General features: G+C 35.8%; 1 protein-coding gene and 1 pseudogene across 2 annotated transcripts in view; both read right to left on the minus strand.

The window, feature by feature from the left end:
• LOC125844213 (costars family protein) overlaps window positions 1–24253 on the minus strand; it is a 974123-nt gene that overhangs the window by 508240 nt on the left and 441630 nt on the right. The gene's annotated exons all lie outside the window — the stretch shown is intronic.
• Window positions 5729–6523, minus strand: LOC125845718 (uncharacterized; annotated as a pseudogene).

Raw genomic sequence — 24253 nt, forward strand, 5'->3', positions numbered from 1 at the left:
GAGCAATTATCAACCTTTCACGAATAAGTCAAACCTTTTCCATGGACTCATGCACTAACTCATGCCCTATTAAAATGACCTCACCAACTTCAAACAAACCAATAGGTGACCTACACCTCCTACCATAGAGAGCCTCAAATAGAGTCATTCTGATTCTAGAGTGATAATTATTATTATAAGAAAACTCAATCAAAGTCAAATGATCATCCCAATTACCCTTGAAGTCAATCAAACAAACTCTCATATCTTTCAAAGTCTGAATAGTATGCTCGGCTTGTCCATCAGTCTAAGGATGAAAATCCATGCTAAGCTTCAATTGAGTACCAAGACCCTTTTGAAACAACCTCTAAAAGTGAATGTAAACTAAGTACCACAATTGGAGATAACAGACAAAAGCACCCCATGCAATCTTACCATTTCCCCGAATATAAAGCTTGGCTTATTCTTCAGCTGAGAATAAAGTTTTAGCAAGAAGAAAGTGAGCCAATTTTTTCATTCGGTCCATAATGACCCAAATAAAATCAAACTAACGACGAGTACGAGGTAAACTCATAATGAAGTCCATATTCAAATCTTTCCACTTTCATGTAGGAATAAAAAAATCTTGAGCCAAACACCTGACTTTTGATGCTCAACTTTCACTTTTAACCATTCAGACATTTAACCACAAATTCTGTAATATCTTTTTTGTCATTCCATTCCACCAATAGACCTCCCGCAAATCACAGTACATCTTAGTGGCCCCTGACGAATAGAATACCGAGAACTATGAGCTATTGTCAAAATATGATTTCTCAACTCATCAATATTCAGAACACACAATCGACCTTGGTATCAAATGACACCATCTCTCTATTAGGAGAAAGCCCCAATGGCTTTTTCAAAACCAAATTCTTCAAATTAACTAATACCGGATCAAGATTTTTCTTAGCCTTCACATCCGATACAAAAGACGATTCTAAACCATTCTGAACAGTTACACCACCTTCACTCGAATCAACCAAGAGAACACCCAATCGGGCCAATCTATGAATATCACAAACTTAATCCTTCTTACCATCTTCAACATGAGCAACATTTGTCCTCGATAATCGACTAAGAGCATCCGCTACCACATTTGCTTTATCGGGATGATAAAGGACACTAATGTCTTTATCCTTCAATAACTCAAGCCATATTCTTTGGAAAAGATTCAAATGCCTTTGAGTAAACATATACTTCAAGCTCTTGTGTTCAGTAAACACATCTACATGAACACCATGTAAGTAATGTCTCTAAATCTTTAGAACAAACACTACTATTGTTAACTCCAAATCATGAGTCGAATGATTCTTTTCATGCACCTACAATTACCTTGAAGTATAAGCAATGACTTTCCCATGTTATATCAAAATACAACCTAGACCAATCCAAAAAGTATCACAATAAACCACAAAACCATATGATCTTTCCCAGTAATGTCAAAATAAGGGTTAAAGTGAGTGTATCCTTCAACTCCTGGACAATCTTCTCACAAGCTTCCAACCATAGGAATTTCACCTAAGGAGCTTAAGCTCGCCGATAATGCCAGGACAATATTTAAAGTCGATAGACAATTCCGCATACCCGATGCAATTCACTTAGTGTGATTGGGCGAATCCCCAATTTGGTTATTGATTTCCAAAGATGACAATACCATTTTTCAAAATTATTGGCTCAAAGGGTTAACATAAAGATGTCTACCCAATCATTTTGGTGCATCACCAACTGGGTACTTTAATCGCCTTCTGCATCCTTTTGAACTATTCGACTTCATTTCAATCTGCACTCACAAAACTTATTATTGAAAACAATAAAATAAAGTTGAGTTGCCTCCTAAGAAGTGCTTTATTTGACGTCGTGGCATGATATATTTCTTACTCATCAACATCTTCTTGGGATTCGGAATGGTGTCACTAGGAAACTTTCCCTTTTCCCATGCATTTAGATAGGTAGAGATCTGACACATTTGAGTTTCCAGTTGCTTGATTGATATGAAATGAGAAGCAATCGTTTGAGTCAAAGTGGAGAAGTCATTTTTCAAATCCTTCAACACTTTTTTGGACCCTTCAATCTTGTTGAAGATCCTTGTTAGCATATCCTTGGTTTGATTTCCCTCTGGTCCAGCTGGTTCTTTTGGTTTTTGGTGATCATGGGGTGGGACATACCTATCTTTTTCAACTTTCCTATCTCTCCAATTGTTATCTTGACTTCGTCAATAGCTCCAAGCATTATCTCGATCCTTGTTCCAACCGTAATTCCCACCCAATCTTGGGTAGTCAGGATGAGAACCACGAATCGATTTCTCATGTAATTCACCTCTTCGATGCACAATGCCTCAAACTTGGCATCTTCCGAGCACTACTCACTGCTTGTTCCAATTGCATTTACTATTTTTTATCCACCCCATGACATGGTTGTACATCAAATCAAGTTGGATCATTATTTTAGTCATGTTTTCATCGCACTCACGATACTTTTTGATTTGTTCCTTGCTTGTGCCTCATTGTTGAGAAGGTACTTGATCCCCTCTAATGTGTCATCCTCGGTTCACTTTTGTCATATACATCATCTAACAACAATATTGCCATATCGAACAGTTGTTGCATCAGCCTACCTTAAATAAGTTAATCAACCAAGTCCTTGTTGACTGAATCAAGGCTGTAATAAAAGTATTGCAATAGAAAATTGTCTGGAACACCATGTGTTGGACATTGTAGAAGCAAACTTTAGAAAATTAACCATGTCTCTAGAAAATCAACTATGAGGTTTGATATTCTTTTGTATGAGTTGTTAGAACCTTTTTTTGTCTCTACTTCTGTTGGTGATTCTATTATGGCTAAGAGGGTCTATATAAAGTGTCCCGTTTTCTTGTCCCATAGAGTTACTCTTGTTGACTTGGTAGAGCTTAATATGCTAGATTTTGATGCTATCCTTGGTATGGCTTGGCTGCACTCTTGTTATGCTTCTATTGATTGTAGAACTCGTGTAGTCAAGTTTCAGTTCCCAAATGAGCCTATCCTAGAGTGGAAGAGGGGAAATTCTATGCCTAAGGGTCAGTTTGTTTCCTATCTTAAAGCTAGAAGGATGATTTCTAAGGGTTGCTTGAACCATCTTGTTAGGGTGAGGGATATAGATTCTGAAACCCCTACTCTTGAGTCGGTCCCCGTTGTGAATAAGTTTTCAGAAGTGTTCCCAGATGACTTACCCGGTATTCTCGATATCTCGACTTTTATCCTCTTTAAGGGTAACATGGTTTGACTCAGATTTCTCCACCAAAACTTCCAAATTATCCTCAAGAAACTTTTTATGAGATCTCTCCCATCAAGATGGATATCATATAGTGTAAAGCTTATTTGCGAAAATTATCGCAAAGGGAAATGTCACCTTAGACATAGTAGCACATGATTGAAAATGCGCCAATATCATAGGCCCTCAGCAAGCGACTCAACACAAATATCATTTTCTAAATAGCCAGGAGTATCTTGATGGAAACCAAATTGGTGACTAAATTGATGCGGACTATATGACTCAGTGACGAAGGAACCNGCATCAGCCTACCTTAAATAAGTTAATCAACCAAGTCCTTGTTGACTGAATCAAGGCTGCAATAAAAGTATTACAATAGAAAATTGTCCGGAACACCATGTGTTGGACATTGTAGAAGCAAACTTTAGAAAATTAACCATGTTTCTAGAAAATCAACTATGAGGTTTGATATTCTTTCGGATGAGTTGTTAGAACCTTTTTTCGTCTCTACTCCTGATGGTGATTCTACTATGGCTAATAGGGTCTATAGAAAGTGTCCCATTTTCTTGTCCCATAGAGTTACTATTGTTGACTTGGTAGAGCTTGATATGCTAGATTTTGATGTTATCTTTGGTATGGATTGGTTGCACTCTTGTTATGCTTCTATTGATTGTACACTCGTGTAGTCAAGTTTCAGTTCCCAAATGAGCCTATCTTAGAGTGGAAGGGGGGAATTCTATGCCTAAGGGTCAGTTTGTTTCCTATCTTAAAGCTAGAAGGATGATTTCTAAGGGTTGTTTGTACCATCTGGTTAGAGTGAGGGATATAGATTCTGAAACCCCTACTCTTGAGTCGGTCCCCATTGTGAATAAGTTTCTGGAATGTTCCCAGATAACTTAACCGGTATTCCTCCCGAAAGGGAAATAGACTTCGGTATTGACCTTCACCAGATATGCAACCTAAATATATTCCTCCTTACAAAATGGCACTGACAGAACTAAAGGAGTTGAAAGAATAATTAAAGGATTTGTTAGATAAGGATTTCATTCGACCGAGTATCTTTCCATGGGGTGTTCCAGTTTTGTTTGTTAGAAAGAAAGATGGGTCTCTTCAAATGTGTATAGACTACCGATAGTTGATCAAGGTGACCATTAATAATAAGTATCATTTTCCAAGGATAGATAATTTGTTTGACCAACTTCAAGGAGCAAGTTACTTCTCTAATCTTCGGTTGGGTTATCACCAATTAAGGGTGAAAAAACATGATATTCCACAGACGACTTTCCGAACTCGGTATGGTCATTATGAGTTTTTGGTAATGTCGTTTGGGTTGACCAATGCTTCGACAGCATTTATGGATTTGATGAATAGGATATTTAAACAATATCTTGATTTGTTTGTGATTGTGTTCATTGATGATATATTGATTTACTCAAGGAGTGAGAATGAGCACATTGATCATCTGAGGATTCTGTTGCAAATTCTTAAGGACGACCAACTCTTTGCGAAGTTTAGCAAATGTGAATTTTGGCTAAGGTCTGTGGCTTTTCTAGGTCATATTGTTTCAAGTAAAGGTATTAAGGTAGATCCTAAGAAGACGGATGCGGTGAAGAGTTGGCATATACCTCTATCTCCTTCGGATATTAGAAGTTTGGGTATGGTCGGTTACTATAGAAGGTTTGTTGAGGGGTTTTCATTCATTGCCTCTCCATTAACAACATTGACTCAAAAGAAAGTTAAGTTTGTATGGTCCGAAGCATGTGAGAAGAGTTTTCAAGAGTTAAAGGATAGACTTACTTCCGCTTCGGTGTTGACTTTACCGAAAGGTACGGATGGTTTTGTTGTTTATTATGATGCCTCTAGAATTGGGCTAGGATATGTGCTTATGCAAAATAAGAAAGCCATTGCCTATGCTTCAAGGCAACTTAAGATTCATGAGAAGAATTATCCTACCCATGACCTTGAATTAGCGAAGGTGGTTTTTGCCTTAAGGATTTAGAGGTATTATTTGTATGGTGTTCATGTAGATGTGTTTATCGACCACAAGAGTTTGCAATATGTGTTTAACCAGAAAGATTTGAATCTTTGCCAAAGAAGTTGGATAGAGTTATTGAAGGATTATGACATGAGTGTTCTCTATCACCCTGATAAGGCGAATATGTTGGTGAATGCTCTTAGTCGGTTGTTTATGGGTAGTGTTGCTCATATTGAAGATGATAGAAAAGAGTTGGTTTGAGATGTTCATAGATTGGCCCGATTGGGTGTTCCGCTAGTTGACTCTACCAATGGTGGTGTCATGGTTCATAATGGTTCCAAATAATCTTTTGTGGCGGATGTGAAATCCAAGCAAAGTCTTGCCCAATTTTGGTTGAGTTGAAAGAAGCGGTGCTTAAGAAATCTGTTGAGGCTTTCTCCCAAGGGGGAGATGGTGTGATTAGATATCAAGGTCGTTTGTGTGTTCCTAATGTTGATGACTTGAGGGAACATATCTTGTAGCTCCATTCAGCTTTGGAAGAACTTGAGAAAACTAATTTGAATTAGAAGTCAACCCTTTTAAAGTTTGGTTACAAGAAGTAAACGATGTATTTTGTTTTTACTCGGTATTTGAAGTTGATTTTATGTTAGGTCTTGATAATGCAGTAGACTCGTCACTAACTTGTGGACTTTCACGTTGTGATCCCATTAGATGTGCAATAGTATTGACCTATAATTAAAGGGGTTAGCAAATTCATGTATTCATAACTCAAAGATAAGAGATTCGAGATTAAAAAAAGGAGAGAAAACCTTTTCACTTCGGATTGTTAACGTTCTTGAAGGACTACCAATGCTTTGGACTTCTACGACTTCTTAATCAACAACTTCAGCCTCGGTTGATTCGACCATTTGTCCTTCCAACATCGATCATTGTTGTTTTTGCTTGTTTCTTAGAAGTCTCGTTTACTAAAGAAAAGAATTTGGGGACATTTCTCTTATCAGTGGAAGTATGAACCACTTCCTTCTTAGATGTCTTAGAAGAGTTAAGCTTCTTACTTTGATGTTGGGGAGAAAGTGGTGTCTTGACCTTTGAAAGTGTTTTCTCGATATCTTGACTTTTATCCTCTTAAAGGGTAACATGGTTTGACTCAGATTTCTCCACCAAAACTTCCAAATTATTCTCAAGAAACTTTTCATGAGATCTCTCCCATCAAGATGGATATCATATAGTGTAAAGCTTTTTTGCAGAAGTTATCGCAAAGGGAAATGTCACCTTAGACATAGTAGCACGTGATTGAAAATGTGCCAATATCTTAGGCCCTCAGCGAGCGACTCAACACAAATATCATTTTCTAAATAGCCAGGAGTATCTTGATGGAAAACCAATTGGTGACTAAATTGATGCGGACTATATGACTCAGTGACGAAGGAACCNCCCCCTCCCTCAATGGAAGGTATTTGAAATGAAGGCTCATGAAATAAGCTAACTCTAACTCTAACGTTTTGTTATCATCAGACATAATAGTTTCGGCGAGGCCTACTAAGCATGCTTGCATTCCATACAATATTTTCCCCCGCTAAACAAGCTTCCTTACCTGGTGTTAGTCAAAATATTTTGCAGCACCTTCTCCGGAATATACCACCATTCATGGGAAAGAAGGCCTATTAGTAAGAAGATAGTGTGTCTTGAGATAGTAAGTAAGCCAATCATAAACATACTGAATGGGAAAACAAACTTTTATATGGTCTAACTTTGACGAATTTGAAATTTTATTCAAGCCATGATAGATGCTCGCTAAGACCAAGACCGCAAGGCTAACCCTTTGACCGTTCACCATCAAGCTTGTTATCTTGAAAGTTTCGGGCCGAATGAAATTCCCTTCTTCAGATGGAAATACAAAAGCACATAACCAACATGAAAAAAGGTTCGTAAGACAAGTCTCATATTTTTGGTGTTGCCCTCCTAGCGTAGAAAATACCGTCTCTTGTAGCACTTGACTATGTATTTATCTCGATTGGTATTTCACCTGTTGTTTTATGAGTAGATGACAAGCATCGAGACTTCTTCTCTTTTCTTAGGGGAGTTATTTCTTATTTGAGTCCCTTCTTGCACCAAAATTGTATCCGTTCACCAAAGGAGACCCCTACATTACTATCATTTTCCTCTTAAGATGATGAAAGGTAGCAAGCATACACTCACAAGTTCGAGGAAGAAATTTTTCCCTCTTGTCATAAAATCCCGTAAGTTCTATGGCATTAGGTACCACTTCTTCATAAAGGACTCTGCTAATTGGCAAGCCACCAAGAGTATGCAAATCCCAAAGTGATATGGACGTTTCTCCAGCAGATGTAAGTAATGTATTTGTTTGGGGACACCAAGCCTCACAAAAGGCTTGTATAATACGAGAGTTTCTATCATAAGTAAAAAGAGAAGCAAATACACTGTCACAAATATTAGCATTGTTTAAACTTTTCACATTTTTTCTTAGGACATCTTTTTCCACTCCACTATCCTGAAATGCAATGATATTCACCTTCAAACACAATGTTGTCTCCCAACGCAACTCCTCTTGAATCATGCGATAACCTAAATTTGAAAGAGTGCTTGCGATATTTGTACCTTGAGGATTTGGTTTCTCAAGATACCACACTTTAAAAGCTTTGTTAGATTTGTGATCATATTCAGAGGTCCAATTTTTCATATGAAGTGTGTTCCTCAATTGCGGTCATGGATCAATATAACGACCAACCAAAGGATTTTGGACCAAAAAATTTGTCTCCACTGCCCTACCCTCCGTTCCAATGATGAGATATTTGAGTTTAGAAGATGGGCAAGTGTAATCCTTGAAGAAAAATAGTGTTAGTTTATGTTTATAGCGATTCACTGAAGAAGGTAAAATTTAAAATAAAATTAAAAAAATGGTAGCTAAGAAGGGGAGAATAATTTGAGCGTTCGAGATGTCATAAAGTCCCAATTTAGTGATCTCAAAGGCAAGGTCGTTAAACACATCTTTTCACACATCAAGACTAAATTCTTGTTTAGTATTCGGGATCTTTTAAAGCCTCAAATTAGTGATCTTAAGGCGGGGATGTTCAACACAGCCTTTCACACCCCAAGATCGAATTCTTGTATAGTATTCGAGAGCTTATAAAGCCTAAAGGTAGTGATCTCCAGGCGAGGATGTTAAACGCATTCTTTCACACCTCAAGATCAAATTCTTGTATAGTATTTGGGATCTTATAAAGCCTCAAGTTAGTGATCTCAAGGCGGGAATGTTAAACACATACTTTCACACCTCAAAATCAAATTCATGTGTAGTATTCAGGATCTTATCAAGCCTCAAGTTAGTGATCTCAAGGCGGGGATGTTCAACACATCCTTTCACACCTTAAGATAAATTCTTGTGTAGTATTCAAGATCTTATAAAACCTCAAATTAGTGATCTCAAGGTGGGGATGTTCAACACATCATTTCACACCTCAAGATAAATTCTTGTGTAGTATTCAAGATCTTATAAAGCCTCAAATTAGTGATCTCAAGGTGGGGATGTTCAACACATCTTTTCACACCTTAAGATCAAGTTCTTTTGTAGTATTCGAGACCTTATAAAGTCTCTGTAACAACCCAGACTATCGTGATTGGCATTACACTAACCCTCCGATGGGAGAATCATTACTACAACCCAACTAAGCTTCCTTAACCAAAATACTATACATTTAAAGATACGAAATCAGGTACAGTCTAACAACCAAATGCGGAAATAATACCTAAAACCTGAAGGTTAATGTACCAAAACTCTAACAAGGAACCATAAGTCTAGAGGAAATGGGTACAACCCAGTTGAACATAAGAAAATCTAAAGTACTAGTCTAAGTTTGAAGATGTGGACATAAAGAAAAAAAGAACTCATGGCTGCCCGAAAGAACTGGCTCACCCTTGAATTCGATTGATCACTGATCTTCTAGACAAGGTCTGTCAGTTGCCGCCTAAAGATGCCCTGTACTCAACAAAGAAAGAACAAGTGCAATATCAGTGCACAACCATAGTGTACTGGTAGGCACACAACTATCCCAGAAGGTAAAAAATATATAAGTCATTACAACATAATAAACATGCATACATCGAACATATACAATATCAGTATCACTTACGAACAAAGTACAATTGCACAATCTCAAGATATACAAATATGCCAAGTCATTGGTCCTCTCACGGAACCTACACCCAAACTGTTAGTGTATCGGTACGTGGTACCCGATCCAAGTTACTATATCGGATGTGATACCCGACTCCATATATGCGTCGGAACGTGGCACCCGATCCAATTTAGTGTGATGGAACGTAACACCCGATCCATTTAACAAGCCACAATCACAATGTACATTCTCATAATCATACAATCAAGTCACTATTCATAGCATACAATTATTCAATTATCCTCATTTACGATTAGTGTGATCAATAATACAACATTCGCGTACAGACATGCATTATAATGAAGCAATTACAAATATATATCACACCAACATGAAATCACAACCATCACCTACCTCTAACAAAGCTTGAATCCCCTAAGAAACTTGATTCTTCCCTTTCCGGATTCTTTCCGCTTGTTCTTAGTCTACAAACAATCATAATAATGCAAGGATCAATAAACAAGACCTAAGTACCCAAATTATAACCAATAACATCAAGCCTAGGCCAAACCTTTGATCCCCATACCCAGGTTAGGGTTTCTTCCACCATAAATCACATATCAAAGCCCTCCCCCATTGATAATTACCCAAGAAACTGAGTTCTACAGATCGGAAAATGGATTCGAGGAGTGAAAACCTTACCTTCAGCCTCAAAAATGGTGATAAACTATCAAGAAAACACCTGAGGTCGTTCCTTAGCTCTCAAAGTCGAAACTTGCAGAATAAAATATTTTTGGGGTTTATTTCTGACTTAAGTCGCGTCTGTCCCGCCACAACAGTCATCATCCCGCTACATTAGCCCCGCCCTAGTAGGAATAATTTCGCTACAGCAGGTTGCACGGAACCAGTGAGTCGATTTAAGAGTTTCAAACTCCCATTTCACAACACACCTTCATCCTACGACATTCAGAAAAAAACCCATTCACGCTAAGATCAGTTTCGGGAGTTCTACTCTCCCGAATTCAATTTTGTAAAGTCGTACGGGTTCCTTAACATCTTAGCTAGCTACTCATATGATCAAATTCATAATTAGATCTACCAATTATTACCAGATTTCCCTAGACCTTACTGACTCCGATTTATCCAAATTTGGATTAGGTTGGGAAATTTCATGTTACTACTAAAAAGTTTTCCAACCCAAATTTTTTTCCCGTTGGCTTTTCTATAATGACGAGAATAGGTCGTTACAATAGATACTAATTTACACATCACTCGTCCCCGAGTGAAAAACTAGGAAAGACAAACTAAAGTTAGAGTAGAGTAGTACCTGAATCGACGAACAACTGGATACTTGGCTCGCATGTCCTTTTCGGTTTCCCAAGTAGCTTCATCAACTGGACGATGCTTTCATTGAACTTTCACGGACCTAATCTCCTGGGTCCTCAACTTCTGTACATCACGATCAAGAATTGCAATCGGTTCCTCCTCATACTGAAGGTCCTTGTCTAACACAACTAAGTCTTATTTTATGATGTAATACCCATCACCATGATATATCTTCAACATGGACACATGAAATACCAGATGAAATCCCGATAGGTTAGGAGGTAAAGCCAATCTATAAGCTACTGGCCCTACACATTCAAGAACATCAAAGGGATCAATGTATCGTAGACTTAGCTTGCCCTTCTTGCCAAATCTCATCACCCCTTTCATGGGTGATACCTTAAGAAGAACTTTCTCACCTATCTGAAATGACATGTCTCTTACCGTATGGTTTGCATAGTTCTTTTGTCTACTATGGGCTGCTAACAGCTTAGCTTGAATACTCATCACTTTATCTTGAGCATCCTTCACTAAATCAACCCTCAATGGCTTCACATCTCCAGCCTCAAACCATCATGTGGTTGATCTACATCCTTTCCCATAGAGTGCCTCAAATGATACCATATCAATGCTGGAGTGATAATTATTATTATAGGAGAACTCACAACGGTAAGAACTTATCCCAATGTCCTCCAAAGTAAATAACACATGCCCGCAACATATCTTCTAACACTTGAATAGTCCTTTCTTATTGCCCGTCCGGCTACGGATGAAAAGTTATACTAAAAGTGAGTTGTGTGCCCAATTCATCATGTAACTTCCTCCAAAACTTAGAGGTAAACTGTGTACCACGGTCTGAGATGATAGAAAGAGGCACCCCGTGCAACCTCACTATCTCTTTCACATAAACCTTAGCCAATTATTGAGCATTATAATCTATTCTGACGGAAATAAAATGGGCTGACTTAGTCAATCTGTCAACCACTACCCAAATAGAATCAAACTTCCCCCAAGTCTTGGGAAGACCAACCACAAAATCCATCGCTATCCTTTCCCACTTCCATTCCGGAATTGGCATTCTCTGAAGCAACCCTACCGGCCTTTGATGCTCATATTTTACTTGTTGGCAATTTTGACACTTAGCCACAAACTACGCTATATCATTCTTCATGCCAGACTACCAATAAAGACGTTTCAAGTCTCGGTACATCTTGGTCACACCCAGATGGATAGAACATCGCGAACTACGAGATTTTGTCAATAATTTTTGGATCAAGTCATCTACTCGAGGAACACAAATCGTTCCTTTAAAACTGAGCAACTCTTCCGCATCAATAGTGGTTTCTTGTGCCTTGCCCAACACTATTTTATTTCTGAGCTCTTTCAAACTGTCATCCTCAAACTGTTTGGTCTTGATCTCCTCAATGAACGTGGCCCTTACCTCAATACTAGCTAACACCCCACCTTTCTCTAAGATTCCCAACTGCATAAACTTAGATTCCAATGTTTGGATTTTTCTTAGCCAAAGGTCACTTAGTTACACTTAAGCAAGCCAAACTACCCATACTCACCGTTTTCCGACTTAGTGCGTTCGCTACTACATTAGCCTTACCCGGATGATATTGAATGGTCACATCATAATCCTTGAGTAACTCAATCCACCTTCTTTGTCTCAAACTCAGATCTTTTTGAGTGAATACTTGTTGTAGACTGCAATGATCAGTAAACACCTCGCACTTAACACCATAAAGATAATGTCGTTAGATCTTAAGAGCAAACACCACCACTGCCAACTCCAAATCATATGTTGGATAATTCCTCTCATGCACCTTCAACTGCCGCGATGCATAAGCTATGACATTCTTATCCTGCATCAACACCGCACCCAAACCAAAATGTGAAGCATCACAATAAACAATCAAATATTTACCTTCCACCGGTAGTGCTAGAATAGGTGTTGTGGTCAAGAGAGTCTTGAGCTTTTGAAAGCTCTCCTCGCATTTTTCAGTCCATTCAAATGGTATCTCCTTTTTGGTCAAATTTGTCAAATGTGTGGCAATAAAAGCAAAGTTCTTCACAAGTCGACGATAGTAGCTAGCGAGCCCTACAAAACTCCTAACTTCAGTCACAGAGCTAGGCCGAACCCAATTCTAAACCGCTTCAATCTTTTAGGGATCTACCATTACCCCTTCTTTTGAAACTATATGCCCCAACAAGGCAATCGAAGTCAACCAAAATTCACACTTAGAAAATTTCGCATACAACTTCCCAAGAACACCCAGAACAATACGAAGATGATTGGCATGCTCTTCCTCACTTTTCAAATAAACCAAAATATCATCAATAAAGACTATAACAAACGAATCAAGAAATGGTTTGAACACTCTATTCATCAAACTCTTAAAATTTGCAGGCGCATTTGTCAACCCAAACAACATAACTAGAAACTCGTAGTGCCCATAGCGGGTTCTAAATGTTGTCTTGGGCACATCTTCAGGCATAATCTTTAAATGATGGTAACCAAACCTTAGATCAATCTTAGAGAAAATTGATGCACCTTGCAATTGGTCAAAAAGACCATTTATTCGAGGTAATGGGTACTTGTTTCAAATGGTGACCCTATTCAATTGCCAGTAATCTATACACATCATCATACTACCATCCTTTTTCTTAACAAACAAGATCGGAGCACCCTAAGGTGAAGCACTAGGACGGATGAATTCTTTATCAAAAAGTTCTTGGATTTGAGCCTTAAGCTCTCTTAATTCTGCCGGAGCCATACGATACAGAAGGATGGAAATGGGGCAAGTATCCTGTTCCAAGTCAATGCAGAAATCCATAGGCATACAAGGCAAATCGGTAGGAAACACTTCCTTAAACTTAGACACTATAGAAATAGACTCAATAGAGGGAGACTCAACCTCAGCATCCCGAATATGAGCCAAATACGCTAAACATCCCTGCCCCACCAGTTTCCTAGCCCGAATGGAGGATATGACCTTAGCTGGCTTAGGCTTGTACTCCTTTTCCCACTCTAACCTTTCCCTACCGGGGATCTGTAGAGTCACATGCTTAACATTACAATTTAACACATCATAATAGGGGACAACCAAGTCATGCCTAAGATTATATCAAAATCAGTCATATCCAAAATAACAAAATCTGCCCCAAGTCTGAAACCCATAAATAGGATAGGGCAAGAACGATACACATAGATGACTATGACTGATTCTCCAACTAGGGTAGAAACATAGATGGAGGCATCAAGTATATCACAAATCATATCAAATTCCCAATGCAAACTGAACTGACACATATGAATAAGTAGAACCCGGATTAAACAAGACAATGCATCAGATACCTCAACCTCGATCTTGCCCAGAAAGGCATAAAACTGAGCCCGATCATCTTGATGGGCAACCTCCTTGCCTGGCGGTACTGCTCCCCTACCTGCACTACCATTTCTCCTGCCTACACGGCCACACTGATTTCCTCCTCATTTGCCCAGGTTCTCCACAATTTTAACACACTTAATAACTTGACCAAGTAAGCATTGTTGCTATTGTAGTAGTCGTATCATGACCCTCGTTGATATACACTCAATCTAGGAAACCGCAATAGAGATTCTAACTTCAATTGTCGCAACATGATTCATCATTTACTAAGCAACCCATAGATGATATGACAACAATACTAAATGCATTTTCCAAGTAATGGTGTTCATTATCTAGCCCTCCCTTACAAAACTTCTTGAATGTTGCCACTTTGACATAGTCTTCTGACTTCACCCCCTTCACCAAATAAACTACTTCCCGAAAAGATTTTTGCTAAAGCAGTCACCTATAAGCTTAAACCTACAAATCTGACTTTAATCCCTTCACAACACGACGAATTTTCCCTTCTAGACTAAAACAAAGTGGAGTACCATATTTGGATAAAACACAACCCTTTGCCTTAAAGGCTGCAACAAATACATTATGTTGCTCTATATTCAAGAACTCACTCTCCTCATATCCCTCAAAGTTCAGGGTATATACTTCTCCATACATATAGTTATCAAATGTTTCCCAAGTCATGAGTAGTGCATTTACTAGTCGACACTAAACATGAGACCACCACCACATTTTGGTGTCTCCCTTGAACTGGTATGTCACAAACTCAACCCAAACCTCTCCACTATATTCATCTTATGAAGCAACTCATGACAGTCAACAAGGGAATCCTAAGAATCTTCGTACCCATGAAGAATGAAGGTTTCAACCTTGAGAACCTAATACAAACCTTATGTTTATCTCTGGTCATTACATGCCCACAGAGAGTCAGGTATACATACCTATTTCCAAGGACACATTTTCTAGTGCTGGTGTGTTGTAGTTTCCACCTTTACAACTCAATTACTAACAAGAAAATTTATATACCAATTTGTTTTACATAGATACCAATTGAATTCAACTCATAGAACGAAAGGAGTAGAAAAAATTGAGTTTTTCCTAAAGTCCTATGGCCTCTAGAAGAAAAGTACAAATGCCTCTGTACCGTTCCGCAAGACTCTACTAGACTAGTTTTGGTATAATGAGATCAACGAACCTAGGGCTCTGATACCAACTATGTCACGACCTAGATCATCGTGATTGACACTCACACTAACCCTCCGGTTGGAGAATCATTACTACAACCCAACTAAGCAGCCTCAACAAAAATACTACATATTCAAAGATACGAAAGCATGTTTAAATGCTAAAGAACAAAAAAAATTAGGGAGTTTGCATAAACTCTAACAAAAATCTAACAACCCAATGCGGAAATAATACCTAGAACCTGAAGGTCAATGTACCAAATCTCTAACAAGGAACCATAAGTCTAGAGGAAATGGGTACAACCCAATTGAACATATAAATTCTAAAGTACTAGTCTAAGTCTAAAGATGTGGACATAAACAAAAAGAGAACTCATGGCAGCCCGAAAGAACTAGCTCACCCTTGAATTCGATTGATCACTGATCTTCTAGACGAGGTCTGTCAGTAGCCGCCTGAAGATTCCCTGTACTCAACAAAGAAATAGCGAGTGCAGTATTAGTATACAACCACAGTGTACTGGTAGGATCACGCGGCTATCCCAATAGGCGAAACATATATAAGTCATTACAACATAATAAACATGCATACACCAAACATATACAATATCAGTATCACTTACGAACAACATACAATTGCACAATCTCAAGATATACAAATATGCCAAGTCATTGGTCCTCTCACGGAACCTACACCCAAACTGTTAGTGTACCGGTACGTGGTACCCGATCCAAGTTACTATATCGGACGTGATACCCGACCCCATATATTCGTCGGAACGTGGCACCTAATCCAATTTAGTATGTTGAAACGTAACACCCGATCCATTCAACAAGCCACAATCACAATGTACATTCTCATAATCATACAATCAAGTCATTATTCATGGCATACAATTATTCAATTATCCTTATTTAAGATTAGTGTGATCAATAATACAACATTTGCGTACAGACATGCATTATAATGAAGCAATTACAAATATATATCACACCAACATGAAATCACAACCATCACCTACCTCGAACAAAGCTTGAATCCCCTAAAAGACTTGATTCTTCCCTTTTCGAATTCTTTCTGCTTGTTCTTGGTCTACAAACAATCATAATAATGCAAGGATCAATAAACAAGACCTAAGTACCCGAATTATAACCAATAACATCAACCCTAGGCCAAACCCTTGATCCTCATACCCACCTTAGGGTTTCTTCCACCATAAATCACAGATCAAAACCTCCCCCATCGATAATTACCCAAGAAACTAAGTTCTACGAATTGGAAAATGGATTCGGGGAGTGAAAACCTTACCTTTAGCCTCAAGAATGGTGAAAAACTGTCAAGAAAACATTTGGGGTCATTCATTAGCTCTCAAAGTCAAAACTTGCAGAGTAAAACGTTTTTGAGGTTTATTTCTGACTTAAGTCGCGTCTGTCCCGCTACAGTGTTCCTCACCCCACTACAGTGGCCCGACCCTGGCGGGAATAATTCTGCCATAACGGGTTGCAAGGAACCATTGAGTCGATTTAAGAGTTTCAAACTCCTATTTCACAACACACCTTCATCCTACGATACTCAGAAAAAAAACTCATTCGCGCTAAGATCAGTTTCGGGAGTTCTACTTGCCTAAATTCAATTTCGTAAAGTCGTACGGGTTCCTTAACATCTTAGCTATCTACTCATATGATCAAATTCATAATTAGATCTCTCAATTGTTACAAGATTTTCCTAGACCTTACTGACTCCTATTTCGTCCAAATCTGGACTAGGTTGGGAAATTCCAAGTTACTACCAAAAAGTTTTCCGACCTAAATTTTTTTCCCCGTTGGCTTTTCTATAACAACGGGAACAGGTCATTACAACCTCAAGTTAGTGATCTCAAGGAGGGGATGTTAAACACATCCTTTCACACCTCAAGGTCAAATTCTTGTGTAATATTCGAGTTCTTATAAAGTCTCAAGTTAGTGATCTCAAGGGGGGATGTTCAACACATCCTTTCACACCTCAAGATCAAAATTCTTGTGTAGTATTCCAGATCTTATAAAGCCTGAAGTTAGTGATCTCAAAGCAAGGATGTTCAACACATCCCTTCACACCTCAAGATCAAATTCTTGTGTGATAAAGCTCTCCATGGTGTAGACACTGCAAAATATAAATATTACCTATGTTGGAATGTGAAAAGAAAGACACAAAAGAAAAAAAGAAAAAAAGGGAGAACAGAATAAAATAAAATAATTGATAAAATAAATAAATAAATAAAATACCTTAGCACAAGAATCTCTCTACCGTGAAGATGGATTCTAACTATCTCTGAATGTGTTCTCACAATATGGAGATAGAAAGTCTATTTATAGATGTGAAATACATGGGTTTTGACTCCTAGTGGGATAAGAATCATAAAAGTAATTCTAATTGAAAATATTTAAGTTAGGACATTGGAATTATGCAAAGGCATTGTTGGTGATACACAATTTATATCCAAATTGGATTAGACATACCTGAAGATGACGACTACTATAAAGAGAAAATTGCAGTAAAAGGCCCATTATTAAATAACAAATGGTGGGCCAGTTGAATTAAATGCAAAATTGCATTAAAATGGGTCATATATTCTACCTTAATGATGATTGTCTATTGCATGAAAAAAAAAATTAAATGCCAATATTTAGCATTTAATTGGACCCCTTTGCCACACTTTCAATATTTATTAAAAATATCAATGTTTTAGTTTGTTATGTATCTGATTTATGTTTTTTTTATTTATTTTAATTGAAAAAATACAATTATTTAATAACAGAAAAGAGAAATTTAGGAGAGAATATTTTTGAAAACAAACATATCACTTAAAATTCTCATCAGTTATAAGTTCAAAAATAAACGACAGAGCACCCATCCCCCTTGTTCATCAATTTTTCAATAACAATTTTTAAATTTCCATTGATAATACTCAAATATCTATTGAAGTGAATTCGATTAATTTTTTTTTTTGTAGGCTTGGAACAGATTCGTACAACTTTTCTTTTGCAGAAATTTTATTACCATAAAGAGTCATTCCAGGAGTAGGTAGACGTTTTGGTATAACATGCACTGTCAAATATCTTCAGATTAACAAGTCTCTTTTGTAATGACCAACAAATTGGCCATAGTATAGTTGAATTCTTAAAGATAGCATGTTGTAATTCTTTGATCAGATTCAGAATACAAAACATAGTTTGGTGAACAAAAAAATCAAAAAAAGGAAAATAGCAGACGAAGAAAAATAAAGAGAGAGTCAGAGAAGAAGGTTGCAAAAATTGTATTCATATTAATTTTTGTTTGTCAATTGTTTTTCTTTTACTCAGTATTTATATTTTTATTAAGAACATTGTAATTTTTTTTAAGTTTGTAGTCATTTCAATAGGTATGCCAAATGAACTTGTATTTCTTAAGCATAAATGTATCACATTTCTTTCACAGTCAATTTTCTTTTAAAGAATATTGTATCCTTTCTCAACAAATTGTATTATTTTCACTATGTATGCTAATCTTTTCGAAATCTTGTATCCTTTCTTAACTCGTATTCATATGTAATGATTAGATTATATTGGGATACAATCAGTAACATTTTTCTAATAAATAAAAGAAAAATATATTTGACAGTCATGTAATGTTGAAGTGGTGACCATATTCTCAATACACCCCCTCACGCGTGGGCCTGAATTTTTTCATGGGCCAAACACATGGAAATTCTTTTTAATATGGGTGGTAGTGAGATTCAATCTCAGGAAAGTGTGTGATCATCTCATCTAAAAGCTTAAGCTGTTAGAGAGAAAGCACACTTTTATTATTTAATTATATTCTCAACATGTAATACAATTTTGATCACTCGGATATAATTTTTAGTTTTCACTATGAAAGTAAAATACCAATTCCAATTTGAATGGTAAAGTGAGTACATAAAATACAAAAGTTGTGGGTATACAATTATGATGAAAACATAATAAAAAAAAAGTTTCAGTTTTGGAGAACGCCGATTATATCGAAGTTCCAGTTGAGAATTCTTCCTCCAAAGTTGTTTGTCAACAGAATTTGAATAACTTGTATTTCATTGGCATACCTATTAGAATGAATACAAACTAATAAAGAAATACAAATACCATTATACAAATACACATATCATACATATTGGAATGAATACAATTTAAGAAAGGATGCAAGATTCTAGAAAAAAAATACAATTACGTTGTGAAAGAAATAAATGAATATAACTATGGTTCTTACAAAACTACAAATAATTTTGGCATACAATTTGGCATACACATTGAAATGAATCTCATATTGTACATAGCCCTTGTCTCAACTGCAATAGCCGATGCAATCAAATGCCACAAAGTTCTATTGAAAGTAACTGCAGTAAGAATAACTTGGGGGAAACTTGTGGCACCTTTAATGGGGCCATTGAAATTGCAGGTCCATTAGTCCCATTACCATGAAGAGATTCTGACCACCATTCATATGCTAGTAAACCACATCTTGGAGGAATTTCGAAGAGATGAATTTCTTAAACATGGAAAGGAGAGAAAAATGAAGAAAAACGCACAAGAGAGAAAGGATAGATTTGGGGTAAAAATCTAGAGAGAGGAAAGTGGGTAATGGGGCTCTTTTTCTTTTTCACCGGATAGTGGAGTCAAAATAAGTCCAATGTGGGCCTAATTTGAGAAATAAAAGGAAAAGAAATTAATTATATTAGAATACATTTTATTTGCTAANACATAGCCCTTGCCTCAACTGCAATAGCCGATGCAATCCAATGCCACAAAGTTCTATTGAAAGCAACTGTAGTAAGAATAACTTGGGGGAAACTTGTGGCACCTTTAATGGGGCCATTGAAATTGATCTCAGGTCCATTAGTCCCATTACCATGAAGAGATTCTGACCACTATTCATATAATAGTAAACCACGTCTTGGAGGAATTTCGAAGAGATGAATTTCTTAAACAAGGAAAGGAGAGAAAAATGGAGAAAAATGCACGAGAGAGAAAGGATAGATTTGGGGTAAAAATCTAGAGAGAGGAAAGTGGGTAATGGGACTCTTTTTCTTTTTCACCGGATAGTGGAGTCAAAATAAGTCCAATGTGGGTCTAATTTGAGAAATAAAAGGAAAAGAAATTAATTATATTAGAATACATTTTATTTGCTAAAACATTGACATATTAACATTTTTAATAATTATTTTTAAATGTAGATATTTTTAATAATTATGTTAGGGATTTTGACTAGTTTGCTACAACAAATCTTTTTGGGTTATTCCGTTTCTTCAAACAGGACAATATATTTTGCCATTCTTTAGCCATTTTGGAATGAGAAATACGTGTTCATCTTATTAGTCTCGAAGAAGAATAATAACATCAAGTTAATGTTTCAAGCCTAGTCCTTAAAAGAGAAAATATTTCAACAAGACTTGAAGCATGAGACATTTGTAATCATTTAAAATTTATTAAATATAAATTTATAAAATGATTCAAAGTATATTAAATTCATGAATATATTAGTCCAAATAAATATTATGGATTAATATAATTGAGTTAATTATTCAAGTCCAATAATTATGGACTTAATTAAAGTCCAAATTAATTGATTTGGGATACAATAGATGAACCCAGTTTGCAAAGCCAATTTCATCTCATCCTAGGGGCCCATTTTTGGTGCCACATGGCAAATGAAGTGGCATGCCAAGTCAAATAAGAAGTCAATAGGATCATGACATATGTTAAAATTAACAAACCTGCTCCATAAAGCTCATATGTCATATCACTTAAATCTATTGGGTGAAGGGAATCCTTTTCCAATGTCAACACCTCTATTCTAAAACTATAAATATGTGTTCTCATAATTCGAAAAAAGGACCAAAAATTCTAAACAAAAAGCTAGAGAAAAGCCCGTGGTACAAACGTCATAAATTTCTCTATAAGCTACAAAAGAATTCAAGAATTCAAGTTCAAGAACGATCAAGATCAAGACCATCGGATTCAAGAACAAGCTCGAGTCAAGAACAAGATAAAGTTCAAGTTCATCGAAGATTCAAGAATAAGCTTTAAAGCCTTTGAATCCAAGATCAAGCTCAAGAGCCCTTGATTCTATATTTGAAAAGGCGAGAGGAATCATAGAGATTGTAACACTCGCACTTTAAATCAATAAACACAATTGTTGTGATACTTTTCTGTTCTTGATTATTGTTTTCTCGACGCGAATTTTATTGTGTACACAGGCTATTCTATTTTAATTGATAAAATGAGATTAAAAAGAAAAATAATTATTTTCTTACTTATTCATTAGTTAAAGTCATTTTAAAAGAAAAAATCAAAATAAGATTCTTTAAAAGCAATAATTTATTCAGAACAGAATGTGTTTGAAAAAAATATGATTGTTGTAAAATGGATGTCCACACAATATATTTTGTGTCCAAGTAAACTTCGTGGCCAAGTAACTTTGTGGCCAAGTAACGTTGTGCCCAAGCAAACTTTGTCACCAAGTTTCTTTGTGTCCAAGTTTTACAGCCTCTATATATATATATATATATCTCCTCTTGTAATATGAAATAACAACAAGAAGTAAAAACATTCAATAATAAAGGAAAGTTACTACTATTATTATTTTGTTTCTCTCTATCTCTATTCTTCTTAATTTCAATTTATTATCTTCATTTTATAACATGTTATCAGCACGAGTCTCTGACCTATCTCAAAAATATACATGAGATGAGTAGCAAAATTGGAGAGATCTTTCGGTATGGTAAGTATCAGGTATGTATTTTACCATGCATTTAATTGTGAGCAAATTTTATGTCACAATATCACCTTCCCGTATCTCTTATTTGAATCTAACATTTATTTGATAACAAGAGTTTTTAGGAAGTTGTTTAGAACTTATTAGTACTAGCAAAAGATGTTTATGTTTGCATTATCATCGGTGTCGTTGTTATATATTAGTGTAAATAAATATTTGTATGGTATGAACTTTGATTTCGGTGAATTTTACTACATATAATTAACTGAAATAAGCTTTTTAGTTAGCAATAGCTATGACGTATTCACTTTCAAATTTGTGATTTTCTTTCACTCTCTTTAGAGGTATATTTCCTCTCTATGCTTTATTTTGGCTCAACTAAACAAAATTAATAATAGTAATAATATTAAAATTATTTTGTTATTTGAGCTTTGGTTTTCACTTTAATTAACCTATAAAAAGTAAAGTGAGATTATTATTGACATGTTATGTACAAATATGAGAATATATATGTATAGTCATTATAAAATATTCATCTACACATGTTTAAAATTTCATTTCTAACATGAAGGCGTCATTTCACTGATGATTCGAAAATAGTTTAACACCTTAGAAAGATTTAATTTCCTTTGTCACTATGTTTAAAAAAAAAGGATTAGCATATTGAGTTTTCTTTCTGTTAGAAATATGCATTTGAATGATTTCTAATCTTGAAAAGTTAGAAGGATTTTGTTATTATGAATTATTTTGTCAATTTTTAAGTAATAATCTTTACAATTTCAAATGAGGTTGGATATATCTTGAATCATGAAATGAGATAAAAATATATATATGATGAGCCAAATAATTATCCTCATAAGTTGAATTTAATTTGAGATATCATTTTATTTAATGTGGTTATTAGTGCTTACCTCTAGTTGCTTTATGTATGAATTATAATTGAAGAAAGAAATTTTCTTAACTAGCAACAAATGAAGTCAATGTTGAGAATTAATTTGTTGATCTTTCAATAAGTGAATTATTCATAAAAATTTTAAGTTGTAAATAGTATTCAGATCCACCTATGAGGATCAACTTTGTTTCGATAATAATTTGTATATGATCTTTTGAAGTGTTATTATGACTAAATTTATTTGTGCTATTAATAACAAAGTAACAGTATTTTAAAGGCTCAAGGATGAATTTTATTTTGGACTATATATGATGCCATTGATTGAGGTAAGATGGTGAATTCAAATTTCACCGCATCAAAGGGGTAAGACCTCGATTAAAGTCTAGCTCGATGCACCATGATGATAAATTTTGGGTTCAAGTCCCTTCGTATTTTGGCCTAACACATCTTTGTATGGATAAGGCATTGGGTTAAAGTCCCAATGCAATATATTGATATATAATGATGATTGAGCAAATCGATATGCTCTTGCTAAAAATTGTGAAGTCCATCCCACTGAATATGCTCCGTTCATTTAAATGAATGTGATAGCAATACAATAAAAGTCTGAAAGATGACAAGATTATTTTATGATTGGACATATGAATATGGACGTGAATGGACAAAATAATAATACTCATCATAGTGAAAATTATAAAAGAAAGAAGATTACGAGTTCTCAAAATGGTCCTTCAAAGAGTGAAGGCAATTTTTGTCATCAAATGATATGAAAGGTCATTAGAAACATGTTTGCTATGAGACCTAATAATTTGATAAGTTTATAAATCCCCCATCAAAGAAAAGGATGAAAAAGTGGTGATACACTTGACTTTCAAAAGTGATTTCAAGGTATGTCATATGAATATTATAAATTTCAAAGCATGACAATGAACTTCTAATGAAAGTAATAATTATGAAGCATGAATCTATGATTATAGTCAATTCCTTGAAGAGAATGTGACTTGTGATAAGTATCATGAAAAGTGGATCATTCTTAAAAGTGAATGTGTCAAGAGATGATGAAAATTATAAATAAGGACATCCTCATGTATGATTTAATAAATACCATAACTCAGCCCAATGGGAGGTTAGAGAGAAATAAAGAAATTTATTTTGGTATAAATGATCATTGGTCAAGTACTTTTAGTACATCACAAATATTATGATATGTTTTAGTATAAACTACTGAATAGCAAAAGAAAGAAATAATTTTCTGCCACAAAAATTTGTCATTGGTTATGTATCAAGTGCGTAAATAATTTTTTTTGCATGATATTAAACA

This window comes from Solanum stenotomum, chromosome 11 (assembly GCF_019186545.1).
Source record: "Solanum stenotomum isolate F172 chromosome 11, ASM1918654v1, whole genome shotgun sequence".
NCBI classification, from domain to species: domain Eukaryota; kingdom Viridiplantae; phylum Streptophyta; class Magnoliopsida; order Solanales; family Solanaceae; genus Solanum; species Solanum stenotomum.